The 22,885-nt window shown below is 43.8% G+C and overlaps 1 protein-coding gene across 6 annotated transcripts in view; it reads left to right on the top strand.

Annotated features, from left to right (window-relative positions):
• Positions 1–22,885, top strand: part of SDK1 (sidekick cell adhesion molecule 1) — a 597,718-nt gene that overhangs the window by 4,760 nt on the left and 570,073 nt on the right. The gene's annotated exons all lie outside the window — the stretch shown is intronic.

Raw genomic sequence — 22,885 nt, 5'->3', positions numbered from 1 at the left:
CCCTCCACCCCACCATTGGTGTAATCCTATCTGAGCCTCTGCTAATCTTCCCCCTTTAACTGTTTGGGGATGAATCTGCAATTCAATACTTCCAGGCAATGGAAGAGTTAACTTTTTGGATGAGTGTGTGTGTGTGTGCATATATGAAATACATTGAGCTAAGCTGTCAAGAGAAAGGAGGGCCCATAAATCTGCCAGCTAAGGCTAAATCAGGCGTGCTTTAAAAAAATAGAGAGAGAAAATGAATACAGTACCATTGTATGTTTGAGCGCTGTTCATTCAGGTTGCCAACAACATGGATTTAACACAGACAAACGGTGCGATTGATTCGTGTCTCCACATTTCCACATCAAGGACCTTTATAGTCGAACGATGGGGTCATATAGCAGAGGAAAGGAACAACAGGCTTCAGAGATCCAGTGCCAGGCACTTTGGGTAGAATAATTGTCAGTGTGAGTGTGCGCGCGAGCGCGTGTGCATTTTAATAGCCAGATCTCTGCAAATTCCAAATGTTTCGCCGGAGTGAAAAACATAATATATTGCAACGTGGGCTCCGCGTATTGCAGTTGGTTATGCAGAGTGACCTGATGAACAAGCGCTGCTTTCACTTTCGGCGCGTGTGCTGTTGGTGGTTGTTTGTCAAGCTGGGCTGGAGCGGTCTGTTGGGCACCCTGCTGGTCTCTCGTGGGGCTGAGTTAGTGAGAAGCATGTGGAAGTTACTCATGCCGGGGAAAGAGGGCGTTGGATCTGCCCAAGCATTTCCTTGTCATAAGCAGAGCGATTTCTTGGTTATATATCCCCCCCCACCTCACACGAGGTGGTCCATTTCCCCCCTATGAGATCCTTTAAAGAAACAAAGAATGGAAACAAGGCAAAGGCTGAAGGTTGTTTTTTCCTTCCTGCTAGCATTTACATGGCTGACCACGATGCTGCATGCCCCTTTGCAACCGAAAGAATTAATAAGAAGTAAATGGTGTTTGGGGTTGGGGTTTTTTTTGCCTCTGGTAATGAGAGTATTCCTCAAGCTTGACTTTAAGGCAGCCCAGAGAAGTTTTCAGAATATCTTTCCCTCGCCTCCTCCCAGTTTCTGGGGAGTTGTAGAATTACTTAGGGAGGAGCAGCTCGGCGTTCGCTCGAGCGGTAAGAGGAGGGGCTACGCAACTAAGCGTGTTCTTCCAGCCATGCCTTGTCAGCGTTTACTACTTCAGGATGAAGTTTTAATTCTGGTATAAAACGCTCCTTACTAATTGCCTCCAGCCGCATCAGGCTGCCTCTTCCGGCCCATTGTGTATGCTCCCAGTCCCTCCTTTTCCTGAACTGTTTGACAACCAGGGCCTGGAAATCTCTGCAGAATAGTGTTATGTTTATACCAAACCTCTTGTAATCTTTCAGCAAGTTAAACTACACATTTCCTCCCCCTACTTTGTATACTTTTTGGCTAAATATAATTTTGACCTTTTTCAAGACAAATATTTGAACAGCTATTTAAATTGGATTTCCTGAAGTCTGCAGTGAAGCCAGTTTTACATGCATATGCCTCAATCAATTAAAGTGACCTTTTAAAGAAATATTGTTTTCTGTGGATGAATGGTGAAAGTAACCTTCATCTTGCATCGGAAAGTATGTATATTTGTATGTCAGGTAATATCATAATGAAAGGTTTGTGACTGCATTTAGTGCAAATATTAAGACTGCATGCCTGTGAGCACTTAATTAGAAGTAAGCCCCATTCAACTTAAATGCTTGACCATGCCTAAGAGCCAAAGGCATTATTGATCTTACAGAAGACATTCACATCTAACTTTTGAGGTCTTCTGTAGTTTTATGAGAAGTGTATTTACTATTTCACTGTCATTTACAGTGTTCAATTAGGAACGTTATGGACTGGAAAAATAAATTACTCATTGTGAAGAAAGTTAAGGCTGCTATTCATGACTTATGCATGTCTTCATAGAAAGAAGTTCCACTGAGCTCTATGAGACTTACTCTCAGGGAAGTGTGTCTGAAACCTTGGGGAGCCACTGCCAGTCAGTGTAGACAAGCTAGTAAGTCCAACTTGGTATAAGCTGTTTCCTATGTCTTCTATGAACACTTTGGCAATGTTCAAGGTGTAATGCAATTAATAGCATCATTGCTCAGAAGTAAACCCCAGTTATAGAAGTGTGTGTATGATTGCTAGTAGAACAAAACTGACCTAAAAGCTCTAAGGAGTGGAGATTCAATTGTGTGCTACATTGTGACTGATGTTCAAATGACTCACTGAAGTATGAACACTTCACTGCAGGAAATAAGAAGAAAGTATCTGTGGCCTTGTTATGAAGGATGACTTCTGCAACCCTTTGAAAATTATATTGATTTATAGAGGAGTGCTTTCTTTTTTAGTGTGATGAACTTAACTTGAGGTTTAAATTGTAAGGGATGAAATTTCGCTGTCCTCTGCATTTATTTGTATCTCATCATTTAAAACATTTTTTAAATTAGAAATGCATATTTTAGAAAAGATATACTTTGATCAAAGCTTATCTTGAAAATGAGATGTCTGGAGTTTCTATTGATGCTTCAAATTGATTGATTAGTTGGTCAGGAGCATTTTGTGACTATCCCTTTGCATCAGATAAAAATAAGTGAAACAAAATGTAAACTCTTGCTATATAAAATATGATTATTGTTAGTAGTGGAAATAATATAATGGCATGCTGTAATATTGGTTCTAAGGTCAATAATTGAAAGTAAGTGGATAATTATATACATTTAAGGTGGTTATATATTTTTCTCTTGGCCTGCTTCCCTCAGCCAGCTGTTCTTTGGCTACTGCTATTCCTAGACCAAACTTGCCACAGTAATACACACTCTGGTAACCTCATATCTCAATGACTGTGATACACTCTACCTAGGGCTATCCTTGAAGATGGAACAGAAACTGCAGCTGGGGCGGAATGCTGTTCAGGTGCTTAAGCTTATATAACATCCATCCTGTGGGATCTGCACTGGCTGCCTGTATTTGTTACTGGGACATGTTTAAGGCATTAGGGTTGTCTTACAAAACCCCAAATTACCTGGAACCCAGGTACTTGTTGGAGTGCCTTTACCTAGAACTTTGGATATAGTGAAGTATAACGATGACTGTGACTGTGTTTTATGTGCTTTCTGTTGCCATATCATCTTTATTGAGATTATATTGTGAGTAATGTACTGTGGTTTTAGGTGAATTGTTGTTCACAAGATAGATTGTGTGTGTGTGCGCGATGGGCTTTGGGATATTCAGGTGAAGGGCAAAAGTATATTTAATAAATAAATATTAACGAGACCAGCCTAGATCCTGAGATTGGCAGAGGACGCATTGGTTTTTGTCCCACTGATGGGTGTGGCCTGCTGTGCCATGACAAGAGACAGGCTTTTGTGTAGTGGTGCCCCTGGCTTTGAAACTTATTTAGGTGTTGCTTTTAACTGGTTGAGGTCTTTGTCTGTTCCTTTGTTACTTTTACTGTAATCGTTTATACTAATGTTTATTAGTATTTTATGGTTTGCTTTGTGATATTGTTTAAATACTCTTGAAACCTGCCCCGGGATTACTTTGCTGTGAAAGATGGTTTATATATATTGTTACATGATACAATAGATACTTGTACATATGAGTATGCTGCTGGTCTACAGAAAGAGGCTAAGATCTTTCAGTGAAAGTATATACTCAGAGGGACTTTTGAATGTTTTTCCTTTCTTTGAGCATCAGAAACCCATGTCATGTTACAAACTACTTTTGAAACATCTCTCTGTTTCAACAGCAGTTTGCTGCGCAATTGTGGAAACTAGTCCTGTAGTTCTTTGGGTCTTCATCTACCATAATCTGAATCTGATAACTCATGCTCTGTGCAATGGCAAGTGAAGTTAATATATGTTAACTTCTTATCTATGTGGGAGAAAAACTTTTGTCAGAAACAATAAATAGTTATCACCATTGGAAACTAATGTTTTGGCTCTCCATTATCAGAAGTCTTAATTTCCACATGTAATATATAGATTTACTATATAGTAAATAAATGAAATAATAATAATAATAATAATAATAATAATAATAATAAGCAACAGCCCTTTCCTATTAGTGAGTGTGATTTCAGTTATCCATTGGGTAATGCTTCTCTCAACATTTGGAACTTGCCTTTCCCTTCTGAACTTACCCTACCTCTTGGTTTCCTTGCTTAACACCAATCTTTTGTTTCACAAGCAAATGGGTGGTGATTTTCTTACAAAGTTGTATGTAGCCTGCTGCAGCATGCAAGGATCTATGGAATGGGGTTCTGATTCAACACTGACATTAGAAGCTGACCAAGACAGCTGACCCCTCCCTAAAACCACACACAAAGAACTATCAAGAGAATTAAGCAGCAACACTTTCTGTGCTCTCCTCTTTCTGAAAATGTATTTTCAAGATAAGTGAAACTGAAGGGCATTCAAACTGAAGGTCATTTCACACACTACAATAGAAAAAGTTACAGTGAAACAAGCAATAATGTGACAACAGTAACAAAACATATTGTGATGGGACGATGAGCTGCTTGTGCGTAAAATGCAAGTCCCTCAGAGTTTGATCAGGCTTTCAAACCTCTGCCTGTGACGGAGCCCCTCCAGCATGGCTGCGTCAATCACTAGTAGAATCCGAAAGTGGCTGCTTTCGGAAACGTTTCCAACATAAAAGCTCCTTAACGGAAACACGTCGTCTGGCCTCTCGGCGTGACAGTTTCCGTCGAGGTGTGGGTGTCCCTATAGGAGGTCCTGAGACCTCCCCACTGATCTCGCTTGAAGCGTCTCTGAGCCATCCCTCCGACTCACTTTCCCTTGGAGTTCTTGCTCGCCCTCTACTGGTTCCCTCTTCCGCTGCTACTGCTCTCTCACCCTCAGTGAGCCTTTGCGCCTCCGGCGCTTTAGATGTCAGTTCCCTGACATCCACCTCCCCTCCAGGGCCCCCTTCACCCCCTCCCGTCTCCTCTCCTACTGGCGGTGAGGAGGTAAAACCCTTGAAAGAACCTCCCTCATCTTCCGACGTCGCGAACACTTCCTTCCACTTGTTGCTGTTCCTACTCTCTAGGTACTCTTCGTCATCAGAGTCCACTCCCTCTTCCAACTCCGACTCCGCGAACCCTTCCATTTCCTCTTCCTCATCGGTGGTGCCGAAATACTCCCTCCTAAACCTTGCTATCGGCTGAGGTTTCCTCGGGAACCTTTGATGGAACGTGTCTGTTAAAACCTCGTCATTGACTTCCTGCGCACTTACCCAGGTGTTTTCTGACTCCGGTTCCCCTTCCCACGCCACTAAATACTCCACCTGATTTCCCTTCCACCTGGAATCGAGGATTTCCGCTACATGGTTGCGGCGTTCCCTCTCTTCCAAGGCTGGTCCCCTGACGTGCTCCCCTTCACCTCCTCCCCTGTATGGTGACAGTAAGGACCTGTGGAACACTGGGTGCAATTTCATGTGATTGGGTAATCGGAGTTTGAAAGCTACCGGGTTGACCTGCTGAATCACCTCAAAGGGTCCCAATCTTCTGGGCCTCAGTTTCTTACAACCCCCTTTGAACGGCAACCCTTGGGTTGACAATCACACTTGATCCCCCACCCTTATGGTTTCACCTTCCCTTCTGTTCTTGTCTGCCTGCTTCTTATATTGTGCCTTAGCCCTTTCTAAGTTGAGCTGGAGCTGCTGATGGATGGCTTCCATCTCTTCTACAAAATGTTCAGCCGCTGGGACGCTCCATCTCTCCCCTCCTTCCCCTGGAAATGCCCTGGGGTGACACCCGTAATTAGCCAAAAAGGGACTCATCCCTGTGGACACATTCTCCGCATTATTGTAGGCAAATTCTGCCAACGCCAACTTTTCGACCCAATCGTTCTCTCTGTCATTGACATAACACCTAAGATATTGTTGAAGAATGCCATTTGCCCTTTCCGCCTGCCCGTTGGTTTCAGGGTGCCGGGCAGTTGAAAAATTGACTTCCACGTGTAACAAGCTCATGAGCTTCCTCCAGAACCTGGAAGTAAATTGTTTGCCTCGATCTGAGATCACCCTCGAGGGAGCCCCGTGCAACCTAAAGATATGTTCCACAAACAACTTCGCCGTTTCTTCCGCTGTGACTGCATGTGAGCATGCTACAAAGTGGCACATCTTAGTTAACAGGTCTACTACTACCATGATGACTGTTTTCCCCTTGGACCTTGGCAGATCCGTCATAAAATCTATTGATATCGCTTCCCAAGGCCGTTCTGGTGTGGGTAAAGGTTCTAATAACCCTGCTGGCGCCCTTCTTTCCCCTTTGGCTCGCTGACATTGGTCACACCCTCTTACATACTCCCTTACATCTTCCCTCACCTTAGGCCACCAAAATTCCCTGGTAACCAACCACATGGTCTTGTGTTGCCCAAAATGTCCCGCCGTGGGGCTATCATGCAACTGCTTGAGTACTCTCCCCCTCAATTCACCTTCGGGTATATACAGTGCCCCTTTGTAATACAATGCCCCATTTCTTTCCTCAAAACCTCCGGGGCTCTCGCCCTCCCCCCTGAGACCTCTGAGCTTATCCTGGGCATATTCATCATTTTCCGTTTCCTCCACCAGTTCTCGTTGCCCCACCATCGCCGCCCCACACACCCAGCGGTCCTCCGGGATGACATGTCTCTCTTCGATCACCCCCTCCCCTTCCCAATATTCTGGTTTGCGTGAGAGCGCGTCCGCCCTGACGTTTTCTGGGCCTGGCACATAACAAATCTCAAAGTTAAATTTGGAGAATTCCTGTGCCCATCTCACTTGTCGTTGGTTGAGCACTCGAGCTGTTCTCCAATACTCTAAATTTTTGTGGTCGGTGCACACTTGCACCTTGTGTTGTGCCCCAATTAATAAATGTCTCCACCTCCGGAATGCTTCGTGAATGGCAAGTAGTTCCCTGTCATACACCGTGTAATTCCTCTCGGACTTATTCAGCTTCCGCGAGAAGAAGGCACACGGTCTCCACTCCGACGCACTCCCCCCCGGTTGAAGAAGGACCGCCCCTACCGCCCGGTCGGATGCATCTGTTTCCACTCTCATGGGTTTTCGTAAATCCACATGCAGAAGTTGTTCTTCCGAGGCGAAAGCCCTTTTCAGTTCTTCAAAGGCTCGATCCGCCTCTGCCGTCCAAACAAATTTCTTCTTGCTGCTGAGACAGTCGGTGATGGGCGCCGTCAAGTGGGCAAAGTTCTTGATGAACTTCCGATAAAAGTTCCCAAATCCCAAGAATCTTTGCACGTCCTTCTTGGTCTTCGGTGTCTTCCATTCCAGTACCGCTTGGACCTTGCCTGGATCCATGGCCAATCCCTTGTCTGACAAGCGGTACCCCAGGAATTCCACCTCCTTGGTATGAAACTGGCACTTCTCCAGTTTCACCCACAGCTGGTTGGCTTGCAGCCTGCCCAACACTTCTCGAACGTCCCTCACATGCTGTTCCTCATTTTCCGAATACACCAACACGTCGTCTAAAAAGGCCACACAATTCTTGTAGAGCAAAGGTCCCAGAACGTGGTTTATAAAAGCTTGAAAACACGCGGAGCCCCCTTGTAGACCGAAGGGCATAACGAGGTATTCAAAGGCTCCCAACGGGGTAAACATGGTGGTCTTCCATTCATCTCCCTTCCTTATGCGTATCAGATTGTACGCCCCCCGCAGGTCCAGTTTTGTAAAAATCTTTCCCTTCCTTACTCTGGTCAAAATGTCATCAATTCGGGGCATAGGGAAAGCCAGGGGCTCCGACACTGCATTGAGGGCCCTGAAGTCACACACCAGTCTCGGTTTGTCTGTGTTCTTTTTGTCCACAAAGAACACTGGGCTGCCCCCCACCGCTCGGGACTCTCTGATGAAACCTCGCTTCAAGTTTTTGTCAATGAACTCCCTCAGCTCCTGCATCTCCCTGTCTGACATGGCGTACAGCTTGCCTACTGGGAGTTGGGCCCCTGGGAGTAGGTTGATTTGACAGTCAAAGGGTCTATGCGGTGGCAGTTTGTCTGCTTCCCTTTCGCTGAATACGTTGCTCAGATCTGCGTATTGCGGGGGCACCTTCCCTTTGTCCATCACTTCCATCCCCGCTAGGGTGACTCTGTCTCCTCCCGAAACCTTCCCCTCCTTGCAGTGTTCTAGGCAATGCGCTGACCCAAAGGAGACCACCCTCTGATGCCAGCCCACTAGCGGATCGTGTAGCGCCAGCCAGCTCATCCCCAAAATGATGGGCGCTCCTCCCAGGATGGCCACATTAAACGCTATCTGTTCGGTGTGCCTTGCCACTCTCATTATCATCGGGACAGTCTGTTGGCTAACTTCTCCCCCCAACAGCTCTCTGCCGTCAATCGTAGTCACCTGCAAGGGGTTACTTAAAGGGATAGTCTGTATCTGGTGCTCAGCTGCAAACTCCTTACTCATGAAATTACAGGAGCTGCCTGAATCCAAAAGCGCCTTGATCTTTAGTGGGTGTCCGTTTGGCAGTTCTAGTAACACCTCTATCACTAAAGCGGGTCTGGGGGGTTCTGGCATGGGCACTTTCATTGCTCTTTGGCCTGGCTGCTGTGCCCCAACGGTGGCAGCCAGGCGTTGGCTTTTACTTGCTCCTTGCCTTCCTCTTCCTTTCCCCCAACAGCTCCTGCCATCCCTTGCCATTCCTTTCTTTGTGGGCAAACTCTGGCAAAGTGCCCTGGCTGTTGGCAGAGATAACATCTCTTGGCGCTCTTTCCCTCCTTTTTCCGCCCTTCACTGGGATTTGAAACTGCGCGCGCCCGCGCTGTTCCAACTTCCATCGGCTCTGCCGGCGGGAAAGGTGGCTCTGGAATGTCTGGAATGCGGAACTCCCTCCAACGGTCTCCTTTCCCTTCCCGCTTTTCCATAGCCCTCGCCTCCTGGCGCGCTCCTATGGCCAGCGCAGATTTGGTTAACTGGTCCATAGACTCTGCCCTGGGGCCCCGGGAAAGCTCATCTTTGACGGTTGAAGAAAGCCCCTCTTCGAAAAGCATTTGGATGGGCTCCGCCGATAGGTCCCACCCCAATTTGTGAATCAACATGGTAAATTCAGTCCAGTACTCACGGACAGATCTGCTTCCTTGCTGGCAAGCCATTAACTGCCTTCGCACCACCCCCTGCTCAATATCGCTGGAAAACATCAAGTCCATGTCACGAAAAAACTTCCTCGTGTCCTTTAAGATCTCATTATTCGCTGCCATCAGGGGTCTAACCCAATCTTTCGCCCCGGATTCGAGATGGCCAATCACATACGCCACTCGCGATTCCTCATCGGGGAAGTCATCAAACTGCAAGTTTAGAGCGTATTGCATCTCTGTTCTAAAGGCATGATAGTTCCTGGGATCCCCCCCGAATTTCTGCACCAATCCTGGCACCTTTCTGGCGAGCGGGGTGGTTTTCTCCTTTCCCTTTTCTGCATCCTGAGCCCTCCTCTCCTCAAGCCTCGCCGTTTGCAGCGCCAACTGGATCTCCAACGCCCTGTACCTTTCTTCCAGGCTTGGACCTCCTCCAGCTGCTCCTGCTTCCCCGGTTCCGGCTGGATTGCTCATGATGCTTCTCCCTGCACAAGCTGGCTTTCGGAGACTTTCGGATTGCTGTGATGGGACGATGAGCTGCTTGTGCGTAAAATGCAAGTCCCTCAGAGTTTGATCAGGCTTTCAAACCTCTGCCTGTGACGGAGCCCCTCCAGCATGGCTGCGTCAATCACTAGTAGAATCCGAAAGTGGCTGCTTTCGGAAACGTTTCCAACATAAAAGCTCCTTAACGGAAACACGTCGTCTGGCCTCTCGGCGTGACAGTTTCCGTCGAGGTGTGGGTGTCCCTATAGGAGGTCCTGAGACCTCCCCACTGGTCTCGCTTGAAGCGTCTCTGAGCCATCCCTCCGACTCACTTTCCCTTGGAGTTCTTGCTCGCCCTCTACTGGTTCCCTCTTCCGCTGCTACTGCTCTCTCACCCTCAGTGAGCCTTTGCGCCTCCGGCGCTTTAGATGTCAGTTCCCTGACACATATAGTAGTCAAAACATCTAGGAGGGCACAGAAGCCTGATTTAAAATAAAAGTTTAACTGGCTGTCTAAATGAAAGCAATGAAGGAGCCATACATATTTCTTAGGTGGTGGGGGCCAATACAGAAGAGGCCTTTTGCATGTTGTCTGCCACTTAAAAATTCCTGAAGAGACAGTGAGAAGGGTCTCTCTGGAAAGTCTCAGTAGAATAACCAGTGCCCAGATTTTTTTTTTGGGGGGGGACACCTGGTCCCCCTCAGCTACTATATTCAAGAGGCAACAAGGCAGATACCATTTATTTGATGGGATTCAGGAGGTTGGACATGTGAATTTAACCTACCTCCCCATCCCCATTAGTTCAAGCACTGCTTTTAGCTTAAAACATGACATTACATAACATAATACGGTAGGTATTTGTTTCATACAGATATTACAAGTTCAACCATAGAAAGCAAAATATCAGTTCTATCTCTTGACAAGATGCCAGTGTATGGTATAGCATTAGGTCACTAGTGGAAAACTTTTCTAAGACTATTCTGCCATTATTGCTCCTCCATAAGAAGACTGAAGAGCCTAAAGGCAGGTTCAAGTTTGCCTTTATGGAAAAACTTACCGGTACCAGGTACCAAGGCTTTGAACCAAACATGTTGAAATCTGCCTCTTGTGGAAATCTTAATCAAAATGTAAAAAAAGGAGAGAAGTTGAAAATGAGAACTTATTGTTTAGGATTCACTACTGTCACTTAAAGGATTAATGGATCTAGGTATATATGTTTATTTTGAATTCAAAAGTAACAGTATGGTAAATCTTTTGCTAAAGGTAAAGGTAAAGGGACCCCTGACCATTAGGTCCAGTCATGATCGACTCTGGGGTTGCGGTGCTCATCTCACTTTATTGGCCGAGGGAGCCGGCGTACAGCTTCCGGATCATGTGGCCAGCATGACTAAGCTGCTTCTGGCAAACCAGAGCAGCACACGGAAATGCCGTTTACCTTCCCACCGGAGCAGTACCTATTTATCTACTTGCAGTTTGATGTGCTTTCGAACTGCTAGGTTGGCAGGAGCAGGGACCGAGCAATGGGAGCTCACCCCGTCGCGGGGATTTGAACCACCAACCTTCTGATCAGCAAGTCCTAGGCTCTGTGGTTCAACCCACAGTGCAACCTGCACTAAAAGGTCACAAATAAGTGTTCAAGTCTTTGTGTTAATTAAATTTCTTCATAAGGCAGTATGTTATGCAAATCAATACTTTTTTAGGAGTGGGAGAGAAAGGGCTGTTGCAAGACAAGATGAAAATTGAAGTCTGTAGCTTGTGATTGTTCTAAAATGGAACAGAGGAAGGCATCACACAGGTTAGGTTGTGCCTGGTTCAAAAAGATCGCAGACTGCAACAGAGACTACAATGGTATATGCTTGTTTTCCGTTTGAAAAATATAAAAGCCAGTAGCCATTCATTTATGCATCTAACAAAAATCAGAATGCATTAATGTTGTCATTGTGAAGCAGGCAGCATGGTAGTCTTTATATTATCAGAACTGGAGATCAATGTTGCTGGTGTGCATTTTTTGACCAGAATGGTTAATTATTTCATGGAGATGTTTACTTGTGTATAACTTGATAGGTATGTTGGGACAAAAGGTAGGGTTTCACAATAGCTTGCATAAACAGCTGCCCTGGACACAAAATTGACCTGCACCTCCATGGACTGCTGTGAGTCCAGAATGCCTCCCAGGCTGTGCACCTGGTCCTTCAGAGGCACAGTTACCCCATTCAGGACCAGGGAGTCCTCCACACCTGCCCGCCTCCTGTCCCCCAAAAACAGTACTTCTGTCTTGTCAGGATTCAACCTCAATCTGTTAGCCACCATCCACCCTCCAACCGCCTCCAGACACTCACACAGGACCTTCACCACCTTCACTGGTTCTGATTTGAAAGAGAGGTAGAGCTGGGTATCATCCGCATATTGATGAACAACCAGCCCAAACCCCCTGATGATTTCTCCCAGTGGCTGCATGTAGATGTTGAAAAGCATGGGGGAGAGGACAGAACCCTGAGGCACCCCACGTGAGAGCCCAGGGGTCTGAACACTCATCCCCCCCCCACTTTCTGAACATGGCCCAGGAGGAAGGAGTGGAACCACTGTACAGTATAACAGTGCCCCCAGCTCCCACCCAGCCCCTCTAGAAAGTCCAAAAGGATGTTATGGTTGATGGTGTCAAAAGCCACTGAGAGATCCAGTAGAACTAGGAAACAGCTTTCACCTTTGTCCCTAGCCCGCTGGAGATCATCGATCAGTGTGACCAAGGCAGTTTCAGTCCCATGATGAGGCCTGAATCCTGCCTGGATGGGATCCAAATGGTCCGCTTCCTCCAGGCATGCCTAGAATTGTTCAGCAACTACTCGCTCAATCACCTTGCATAAGAATGGAAGATTTGAGACTGGGCGTTAGTTGGCCATATTGGCCGCATCTAAAGATGGTGTTTTAAGAAGCGGTTTGATAACCACCTCTTTCAGCGGGTCTGGGAAGGCTCCCTCACAGACAGAAGCATTCACCACCCCGTGAAGCCCATCACCCATCCCTTCCCAGCTAGCTTTTATAAGCCAGGATGGGCAAGGATCAAGGAGACAGGTTGTTGGTTTCACTTGTCCAAGCAGCCTGTCCGCATCCTCGGAGGTAACAGATTGGAATTGATCCCACGCAACTTGACTAGACAGGACTCTAGCACTCTTCCGCCCCGGCCCTGCTCCCATGGTGGAGTCTATCTCTTCCCAAAACTGAGCGACTTTATCTGCAAAAAGCCCAACTAAACATTAGGAAGAACTTTCTGACAGTAAGAGCTGTTTGACAGTGGAACAGAATCCATTGGGAGGTTGTGGACTCTCCCTCACTGGAGATTTTAAAGCAGATGTTGGATGGCCACATGTCATGGATGCTTTAGTTGAGAATACTGCATTGTAGGGGGTTGGGCTGGATTACCCTAGGGGTCCCTTCCAACTCTATGATTCTGTGATTCTAACAAAGGTGCCAGGCAAGCCTCTTTGGGGAAAGCATTCCACAAAGTGGAGAGTCACTGCATAAAAGGCCTCTTCTCATGTTGCCACCCTCTGGACCTCTTGTGGAGGCAGTGGCGTAGCGTGGGGGGTGCAGGGGGGGCCCGGCCGACCGGGCGCAACATCTGGGGGTTAGGGTTAGGGGGCGCAAATCCACGGGTTAGGGGGCGCAAATTACTTGCCTTGCCCCGGGTGCTGACAACCCACGCTACGCCACTGTGTGGAGGAGGCACACAAATAAAGTCCTCAGATTACGATTGTAGGGCCTGGATTGGTTCATATGGGGAGAGACAGTTCTTAAGGTAATGCAGTCCTGAGCTGTTTAAGGCTTTATTGGTCAAAGCCAGCACTTAGCATTCAGACTGATAAGGCCATAGTTGGTAATTTTATTGTCTGAGCTGTCCCAAACTTTTATTCCTAGGATTATTCAAGATGTGAAATGTTATACACTTACTATGTGGAATGTAATGGAATGACTTCTGTACTGCTGTGGAATACGTAGTTTTAGGCCTTAATTTGATAGCGAGATTCTCATGAGTACAGGCCTCTTGCTCTGAACAGAAGGCATACTGTTGTGAAAGACACTGCAAAATTACAGATAGGTTTAGTCATTTGGTGTGTATAAAAAAACCTTACTAGAGTGGTAGATGTAATATACTAATATATTACAATGCATTTTGAACTATCTTTGAAAGGAAATAATAAATTTGCCACTTTCTTAAATGCAGTGAGAATTGTTAGCAGCAAAGAAATACGTTAAGTATTAAAAGGCAACCTAGAAATATCATTTTCTTTGGCACTTACAGCAATAGCTGGTTGATTTTTTTAGGGAGATAAAACCCTTGTGCATAGCTTTAAGCATTTTTTAATGAGAAATAGTACCTTAATATTTAAAGAAAGAGAACTTGTCTGGTTTTCTTAGGTTAAAAGAGATGATAGTGTAATTTTTTATGCCACTTGATCAAATCTATAATTTAAAATTGTATAAGGAGCTGAATGCTTATTTAAAGTGGCACTAATGTCCATTACACTTTGCTAGAATAGGAAAATGGATGCTAGAGGAACATGTTTTTTATGGGACAAAGGGGCTTTTAAGACCTGGAATTTATGACCTGGCAGGAATAGCAAATGTGTTAACATGTGTTAATTTCAACAATTATTCCATAGAAAATAGAAGCTGCATTTGACATACATAGGACAAAGAACTTTGAAATGATGTGCAATTTACAAATAAACTCAAACTTGCTATCCTATAAAAGTCAGACAAGTATGTGTGTGAGATGTCAGTTACTGCACAGCAGAAACAAACAGAATAAGTTTTATATTGTCAGATGCAATTTCAGTTTTAAAATACTGTAGGGTTAAAGTCATTAAAAGAGAATATATTTTTAGCATTTATTTGTGGTCATTCCCAGTCTATACTGTTTCATCAGTGAGGCATATTGGATGGTTACTTACAGAACTGGAAAATACATATTAACAAGTTGCCATTGACTCTTGGAGTAGACTAGTTGAGTCAATTTAGACCCAGCCCTGAGATGACTTTTAACACATAAGAAATGCAACCTCACTCACTCTAACCATGGAAAACTGAATTTAGAGAGGTGCTTGTGTACTTGCGCTGCTGACAATAGCCCAAGGACCACTGGTGCCTTTCTTCCTTGGTGCACAAGCAGCATGCTGGAGAGTAGATGGAAGGGAGAGATCATATATCCTTCCCCCCCACACACACCTGGAGGTTCAAAGTGTTGGTAAGAGTAAAAGTGTGGATATTCTCTAAAGCAAAAACCCAGTGTGCTGGAACTGTGGGCTCCTACGGAGATAATTTACTCATCTCCTTATCATGGCATTTTCCGGACTTGATAAAGCAGATCAGAATGACTGTTCCATTTTTGCGACTCAGGCTACTCTAGTAATTTTAAATTGACCCTTGTACTTATCTGTAACTCAAAAGGTTACACATCCCATAAGCAATGGTTTATATATACATAAAGAGTTCTTGGGACTGGTCAGTTTCATTCCTTCCTAAGGGGACCGTCTGGCCTAACACATGCAGACTAGATTACTGCAGTGTTTTCTACACAGGGCTATATGAGAAAAGTCTTTGGAAACTTCCATTAGTTCAGAATGTTGCAGCAAGGATATTAATGGATGGCTAACCATCCTGTAAGGGACGTGGGTAGCGCTGTGGGTTAAACCACAGAGCCTAGGACTTGACGATCAGAAGGTTGGCAGTTTGAATCCCCACGATGGGGTGAGCTCCCATTGTTCGGTCCCTGCTCCTGCCAACCTAGCAGTTTGAAAGCACGTCAAAGTGCAAGTAGATAAATAGGTACCGCTCCAGCAGGAAGGTAAACGGCGTTTCCGTGCGCTGCTCTGGTTCGCCAGAAGCAGCTTAGTCATGCTGGCCACATGACCTGGAAGCTGTACGCCGGCTCCCTCGGCCAATAAAGCGAGATGAGCACCACAACCCCAGAGTTGGTTACGACTGGACCTAATGGTCAGGGGTCCCTTTACCTTTTACCTTTTAACCATCCTGTAACATTTGCAGTGGTTAGTATTATGTTTCTGAACACAGTTCAAAGTGATGGTGATTTCCAGTAAAACCCTAAATGGCTTGGTTCCAAGTGTCTTCCCTGTATGCTAGCCTGTCTGTTCTTTTAAAGGCCATTCTGTCTTCCACCTGGAGTGAAAGCATGAATGAGAGGGATAAGAATAGGGCTTTCTTAGTGGCTGTACCAGTATTGTGGAATAGTTTGATATTAAGAGGGTGGACACATATGTTAGTTAAGGGAACAGTAATAATTTTGGAGCCTTTACTTTAAACAGATATTTGATTTGTGATAGCTTTATACAATCTGAAACATTGTAGTTGTTAATACTTAGAAACCATGCGATGTTTATCATCCTGCAATGCATGCAGTGTTCAGGTTATGCTTTAATGCTGCTACCAGCCTACTCTACCAAAGGAGTTATTTGTGTTTTTTTTACCCTTTCCCACCTATAACATGGAGATAGGCATCTTACTCTATTTAAGTTCCATAGTGTCTGAACAATGGCACCCTGATCTTAATCTCACTTTGTATACAAGTAATAAAAGTGGACTCTGAAATGCACATAATATGAGTACTAGTGGCATAGATAAAGGTCAGCCCTTTTTGATAACTGTATAAAAATATGAGATAATGTGATATGATGTGCTACATCAATAACATAGGCACCTTTTGAAGTTTCTGCATAATAGAAATAATGCAACTCTGCAGATTATACACGTGGCCTGGATTTTATTAAACAAAGAATTGGCTTGAAAGAAATGTGAACTTAACTTGATATTAAGGAGTTGCTCTTTTCCTGGACAGCATTCTGTGATTACAGTATGTTTCTTAAAACAGTTATTATTGTTTCTGACAGCTATGTACCCACCCCCGCCCTAGGCTCTGGCCTGAGGCAAATCTGAATAACCTACAAGGCAAAGCACACAATTTTTGGTGTGACCAAATGGGGTGAATATTGTTAGCAGACCTCTAAGAGCATGTTAATGGGTTTTAGAAAGACAGCCAGCACAGCATTGTTATGTTCATAATGGTTTGAGCAAAACTGAACAATTCTCTTCAGATTATTCAAATATAACAGATTGTTCTTCATGGTTCTAGTTCAGAATATTGTGGCTTTGACAACAAACCATTTTAATACTCTGTATAAGTGCTGCCAACCCATCTGTTAACCGAAGAGACATACAGTATTTGGTGTTTATCCTAGTGTGCATGAACAACTCCTCTCTTAAATTCTGTGGCAAACAGGACAGGGTTAGTCATCATGGTGCCAAGAGATGTTGTTGGACCACAAGTTCCATCTGCCCCAACCAAGATAGGTAATGCTCAGAGATAATGGGAATTGTAGTCCAACAGCATCTGGAAGGCCTCACAGCAGCTACTATAGAATGTGCCTAGAGGTAAACCATTCTAGAATGTTCTATGCATCTGATGATACTTGCTGCTAAAAAGGTGCCACAGATTCCCCATCCAATAAGGCATGGGGGAAAGGGAAAATTTTGGAATATATGTCCTTATCTGCTGGTTTTAATAGTTAACATATATGGAGGTGGTTCCAGCTCTCTATTCTATTATTCTCCATTCTGTGAAGTGTTTGTCTAATTAATTCATCCATTTGTGATTCTGATGTTCTATTGTGCTTTAACAGTGGTTGTCCATGTACTAATATATATTGGCAGGATCTTCTCCCTATCTATTTATGTTCTGGCAATACAGGTAGTCAGGTTCAAGATAGAAATAGTTCCATCTAGAGGCAGAGCTAGCTGCTCTGGCACCTGGAGCAGCACACATGCTGTGCACCTGTGGGGGCAGGCCTAGCTGCCTAGAGGGGAGGGGCTATCCACCCACAGCGAGCATCCCGGGGGGGGGGTGGCACAGTGATGTCACCCCCTCAGGGATGACACCCGGGGTGAACCACACCCATCGCACCCCCTTCCTCTGCCAGTAGTTCCATCTCTCTGTTTCACACTTTATTTACATAATACAGTGTGACACCACATTTAATAATAGTTTTTGCTTTTCAATTGTGATGCAGGCATATTTTTTTTTTCTAAAATGCTGGTCAATAAAAAAGTTAACAAGCTCTCCTACACATGCCTCCTCAGATACTGAGTATGCCCATACATACACAAAGTGACTCTCTGAGTACTACAGTAAGCTGTTATATTGTGGTTTATAACATATATACAAATATACATTTATATATATACATATATATAATATTTACACATTTATACAACCTGAGCCTATGATGGAGTGGTTCATTGCATCAGCACTCTAAGAAGTTAGGATTCAAGCACAGATCCAATATCATGCTTTGCCTGCTACCTCACTCACTGTAGATAATCAGGTGTGAGATAAGCAATTACAGGCTAACTTTCCACACAACTGTGTTTTGGCATTTAATTTGGTTGTATTACTGTGGTGGCTTTCCCACATGTTTATGACCCCTTTTAGATGCTGAGACTACAACTCCAGAAACCTCAATGGAAGGGGGAGGAAAGGAGAGTTTATGCAAGTGAGAACCAGCATGGAATTATGGAGAGTGGAGTGGCAAATTCCCGCTGCTCCTATGCAGGCAATTGTTGCTCACCACAGATGAAAGGAAAGATTACTAGGGTGCTTTATAACTTTATTTCTCAGAATTGTTAACCTTTCAAATATTATTGTAGTCACATTGCATGCAATTCAAAGCATCCTTGGTGTAAAGTATGCCAGTCAAAACTAGCATTGTTTCCAGTATTTTGAAATGTGACACGGGTTCTGGTTCTCAAATTACGACTTGGTGGAGTTTTTTCTATTCAAAATATATTCTTTTACTGTGCTAGGAAAACTTTTTCATATATTTAAAACATTCTACCAGACCTCTGTGAGCTAAAGTTGAAAGTGGGAGTCTTGTGAAAAGCTATTCTTACATTATTATCGTGGAACTTTAATTTGTTTTTCCTCTCTTCTAATTGCAATTGTGAAGTTTCAGGTTTCTCCCTTTTACAGTATATACTGTAACTAACCTCTATAGTAACTGTGATATGTATCTGTCTTCTAGATTTCATTTCCCTAGCTTGTCCGTAGAAAGGCTACAAAATGTAGGTATTTATTCTTCTTTTATAAGACAGCAGTAGTTATTTATATATGAAGCTGTTAAAGGGAATAATGAGTTGTGAATTTTGGTGGCATTTTGCATACAGTGAAAAGTCTGGCCTGGAGCTGTTGTATGCAAACATAGCACAATGCTATCCTCTTAAATTTAGCTGTTCTCTTTCTTTATCCCCCAGAATACCAGCTGCTTTCAGATAAGTACAGTTTGCTCTTCATAACATGCTATGTATCAGGTTTGCAGAACAATAATGGATTTTCATTAGGTACTGAGAATGTCTCTGCCCATTGCCAGATATGCTGCCATCGTGGAGCTCTTTTGGACACCAAATTCTGTAATGTTTATTGCATTCCATGGCTTTACTTTGCAGATGTCTAGTTTCAGTTGCCACAGTGGATATTTCAAAGTATTAATACCACAATATGTTGCTGCCTAGTTTGCCTTGAATAATTGCCAATCAGGTGTTTATCTACTTTGAACTGTAAAATATTGCAGTTCCTCTCGTTTCTTTTTCCATTGCCCTCCTGATAGAAGCTTCTCTTTTATGCACTGAACTTGGTTGTAGGCATATTAAGTTGCCTAGACAATTAGTTTTCACTGCAACAACACCACAGTTTTAACTTATTTGTTGTTTATGATCTAGACTTCTTGGCTTGAAGTTGTGCTTCTGTTGCAATAATAACACATTATTTTTGTATCTGAGAAGAATGAGTGAATTATTTCCCTAGATAGCATTTCCATTGCTGATGCACATCCTGAATAAAATACTTATTCAGAGCAGGATCCAGTTCTGCCTCCATCCTCTAGCTGGGAAACAATGTGAAACTTATTTATGTACTGAATTTATAGGTCTCCATTTAACAAAAAGTTATACAGGTGATTTACAACATAAAATAAAAGGCTATTATTTTTATAGCAATAACAATAAAATATGATCTATTCTAAACAGTCTATAGCCTAAATGTTGACAGAAAACTGGCTAGTTAGGGCCCCCAACTACACAATCAAGGGGGAATTGTCACTGGAGTGCTTGTTTTTCTCCCTCTGTTTTGGTTTGAGGTGATGAGAAAGCTCACTCACCATCTGAACTTCCTTGCAGTGTAGAATTAACTGGTCACCTCAGAGGAGGGTGAGGAGAATTTTAACTAGTCACCTGGCCACGGGTGTAGCCGGGGGGAGGGTAGTGGCCCCTCTAGATCCAGAATCATTATTGAAAAGTATTGAAAGTACTCAATTATTTGAGGTTCTGCCCCCCCCCCTGCAGAAGCATGCCCCCTGTAACAACTGTGGCTGCCCCCCTAAGAAAAACCCTATGCCCATGCACCTGGGAGAATGAAGCGGATTTGCTTTTCTCCTTTTCCTAATTGGCCTGCTTTATTTACTTATCTGTAATGTTGCTAAGGCTGATTTGTGCTGTTTGGGCTAGATTGGTGATTAATTAGATCACAAACAATTGTGCAGGCTCAGTGAGGAGTGATGGTAAAAACCACTGGGCATGTTAAAGCATCATAGCAGTGAAGACACACTTACCCCAAAGTAAACTCTTACAGTTTGGGGAGGGGATAGAAATCTGGAAAGAGAACTACTGATCATGAGTTTCATGGAGGGGGTGGTTGGACATATGTATAATTCTAATCTGGAAATGAAAGCCCTTGGCAAATCCAGGGTCATGGGTTCTAGTCTCCATCAGATAGAGGGAGCCAGGATGCCTGTCCTTGTGCCCTGACAGCCTAGTTACCTGTATAGCTCACTGGCTGAAAACTCCACCCCTCAGGTGAGTTGGCAGTGAGGAAAAGGACAAGTTCTTTCACTGATCTGCTTCTCTGAGAGCAGATGCAGTTGCAGAAACTAGGCTGACAATAAGGCTCTGCCTTTCTTACTTGGCATCTTAGAATCTGTCAAACAATATGCACTGGCTGCTGAAGGAAGAATATCAGTTCCAGATTTTTCGAGTTAGTTCATAAGCAGTACAACTTTAGTTCGAGTCTTGTATCTTCATTTCAGGCGGTGAGGGCAAAGATGAAAATATATGGTTAGGTACAGTGGTGCCTCGCAGGACGAAAAGAATCCGTTCCGCGAGTCTCTTCGTCTTGCGGTTTTTTCGTCTTGTGAGGCATTCGTCTTGTGGGGCACCACTGTACTTGTATTCACTGATTCATTGGGTTAAGCCCTTTCCCTCAACCTGGATATTCTTTCAGCCTTGAATGGGTATACTTATGTATTTGTAAACTATTTTTATAAGAAGTATTGTGTCATAAATGTATAATGAATAACTTAGAAATAATTTGATTACATATATATGTGTATCATCCACACGTAAATAGCCTGATGTTCTTTTCAAACTCTGTTGTGAGGATGCCCCCACTTTACTTTAATAGATAGGATAATTTGACATTAATTTTACTTCTCTTTAGTAGAGATCATATTCAATGATCCGAATCCAATATTTGAAATGGCATTATTGGGACAGAAATAGTTACGTTTCTGAAAAACATATGGATGTGTATCTTTTAAAGTGTGGGAATTAAATAAAAGTATATATTCCCAGAGGGACGCGGGTGGCGCTGTGGGTAAAAGTCTCAGTGCCTAGGGCTTGCCGATCGAAAGGTCGGCGGTTCGAATCCCCGCGGCGGGGTGCGCTCCCGCTGCTCGGTCCCAGCGCCTGCCAACCTAGCAGTTCGAAAGCACCCTCGGGTGCAAGTAGATAAATAGGGACCGCTTTCTAGTGGGAAGGTAAACGGCGTTTCTGTGTGCAGCTCTGGCTCGCCAGAGCAGCGATGTCACACTGGCCACGTGACCCGGAAGTGTCTTCGGACAGCGCTGGCCCCTGGCCTCTTGAGTGAGATGGGCGCACAACCCCAGAGTCTGGCAAGACTGGCCCGTACGGGCAGGGGTACCTTTACCTTTACCTTTTATATATTCCCAGCCTGCCCTCCCCTAGCAGAGCAATACTTATGAAGACTGTGATAAGGAAAGAGTCTGTGGCAATAGCAGAGAAATTGCCCCTTCCAAAATTCTAAAGGGCTGGCAAAGTGTGTGTGGGTGTATATTTTTTCATGTTTTTTCTTTTCCCTCACTTTCTTTTCTTTCTTTTTAAAAAAACATTCCTATTGACATATTCATTGAGCTACTTCAAGAGATTTTTGGATGCACCTCTTGGATTCCTTGATCCAGCTTCTTGGGATAACAAAACATATTTGGCCAGGTATTAAGAATTTTGCTTTGACTCTTTCTATACTTATTGTGTCAAATCTATTGAACTGTATACAAATAGTTTTTGCATATTCTGTCACTGCAGTTGAATAACTTCCAGTTGTCAATTTTTTTAGGTGGATAGTGTGTGATGCTTACTTCAGAATCATTGTAGCTTGAAACAAATAGGTCTTGCTGCTTTGGTAAATGATGACACACTCCAACCTTTATTTCCCCATCTGTCAGCTTAGTACTGGGCAAGATTAGACCATCCAACTGTCAGTCACATTTGAATACTGAGTTTGTTGTTATCTACAGATATATAATATATAGATCTGCTTTCTATCATCTATTAGCGTTAAGGAATGTTTATTAGATCCTGACACATGAAGTTAATAGGTAGTCTCTTTAGTAGAGGAATAAAATAACTCCCTTTGATTCATTTCATTATTATAAAGCCAAAATGTACATTATTTTGGCAAAAAAAAAAAAAGCACACGTGAGAATAGAACAAATTAGTCCAGATTTTTTGGCATGACATTTTAAAAGGAAATGTTAATCTGTAAATTAAGTCTGTAGCATCCTTACTAGACATGTATGTGTGTGTGTGTAGAAAGATGCTTCTTGTCACTTGGGGTCAGCTTAGGGCATGATGCTTGGCATGTCTTGTCATGTGGTTGTTTGAAAGCATGGCCTTCAGGACACAGTGCAGTTTGGGAAATGCTGCTCCAAAGGCAACAGCTTGTATTTGTCCCTCCCCCCCCCCCCAATGCTTTTCACTTGACCAAACTAGCACTGAGAGAAGTAGCAGGGGATCTGGCTGCAATAGCTTGGAGCAAGGAAAACAAAAATACCCAGTAAGATGCTGAAAATGACATTTGTATCATCCCAAAGTGGGCACTGTGTGTGCTGTTAACAAAGCCTTTCAAGCAAAGATGTCTGTTTTTATAGCATTAACTTTGACA

Source organism: Podarcis melisellensis (assembly GCF_964234715.1).
Source record: "Podarcis melisellensis genome assembly, chromosome: 14".
NCBI classification, from domain to species: Eukaryota; Metazoa; Chordata; class Lepidosauria; order Squamata; family Lacertidae; genus Podarcis; species Podarcis melisellensis.
The sequence above is the reverse complement of the archived record's forward strand: the minus strand, read 5'-3'. Positions and strand labels throughout refer to the sequence as shown.